Here is a 1,603-nt window from a genome sequence, read left to right as displayed (position 1 = left end):
GTGGTGGGTGGTGGGTGGGGGTGGGGGGATTATACACACTTATTTAGAATGAGACTCAAGATTAAAGAAATGTTAATTATTGTAGTCCCCTTTATTTTAATTTATATAACATAGTTTAATTGAGTATTGATTTTTTCTTTTTTAGAAAGTTTTCTTTTGTTGAAATTATAGTTTAAAATGTATGTTAATATTTGTATTGGTATAACACTCTAGAACTTAATACAAAATTAGATGAGTTAGTAACTCAAAAGGTGAAGATTGGTTAGATTATATATAGGAAGAGACAATATTTCATTTTGCACCCCAATATTGGACACTTAAGGCTCCTATCCCTACTGAAGTCTAGACATCGAGAGTATGGATAATATAACATGCGATTTTAATATTGGTACGTGAAAAATTGATGTGTATATATGATTGTATTATTCAAAAATTAAATCAGATATAGAAATTATACTTTTATTTACTTAATGATTATACGGTTAATAAGACTCTTTACATGTTAACTGAACAATCACGTAAAAATTGCTAACATTTTGTAACATGTATATAATTAGAAAAAGATTTGTCATTAAAGATAAAACGGAATATTCATATTGGAAAATAAAAAGAAGAGGAAGGGGAAGGTTCCTACGACATTATTTGTATATTTTAAATAGATCATTCCTATTGTATTTTTATCTTATTTATAAGTAAAAAAATAGTGTAATTCGATCTAGACCGGAGTAACTATTAAGCTTCTTTGTCATTTTAGAGAAGATGTGTAGGAATATTTTCGAAAATGAGCAACTTATGAGTTATGGGGCATAACAAATATATATATATATAAACAACGAAATTAGAAAAATAAATTATGTGAACACATGAAATTCATTGTCCTGGAAATTAAATTTACCAAATAGGAGTAGGATCTCTAATAAGCCTAGATTTGGGAGAATTGATCTTTTAGTCCATTTTAGTGAAAGTATCTTTTGGACAAAATCAATAACCAATTCGTATGTATAGTACTCAATCTGTTTGATTCGTGCAAATTTAACTCAATTAATCTATTTAATTTATATTTATATCCATATGTAATTTCTTATATCAAAATTTTTCATGTGAAAAATTCTCATTCCATCATCAAATTCAAAAGATAAAAATTATAAATAATTGATTTTTTAGCTATTATGATAGTAAATTTATTAAATGTTAACTATAACATGATACCAATATATTATAGTAACAATAAAACAATTAATCTTATCCAAATGCAATGATAAAGTCCGTTATAATATCTCTCCATAATTATGGCACCATGAGAGATACTCCCTCCTTCCTTTCTTTCTTTGTTAAATTTTTTTTCTTAAAATATAATAAAAAGAATTTTGATCAATATTTTATTAAGTAATTTTTTTCAGAGAAAATATAATTTATAGTATTTTTAAATATCTAAATTTTTAATTTAAAAATATGCGCAACATAAAAACTAAAAAAGACGAAAGGAGTACATAATAGTTATGATTGATTTTTTTTAAAACATATTTTCAATTTTATTTTATTTTAAATCATAATAACGATTCTCCGACATGTCGTCCAAAATACTTTACATAATAAATGCTTC

The sequence above is a fragment of the Solanum pennellii genome, chromosome 3, assembly GCF_001406875.1.
Source record: "Solanum pennellii chromosome 3, SPENNV200".
Lineage (NCBI taxonomy): Eukaryota > Viridiplantae > Streptophyta > Magnoliopsida > Solanales > Solanaceae > Solanum > Solanum pennellii.
The sequence above is the reverse complement of the archived record's forward strand: the minus strand, read 5'-3'. Positions refer to the sequence as shown.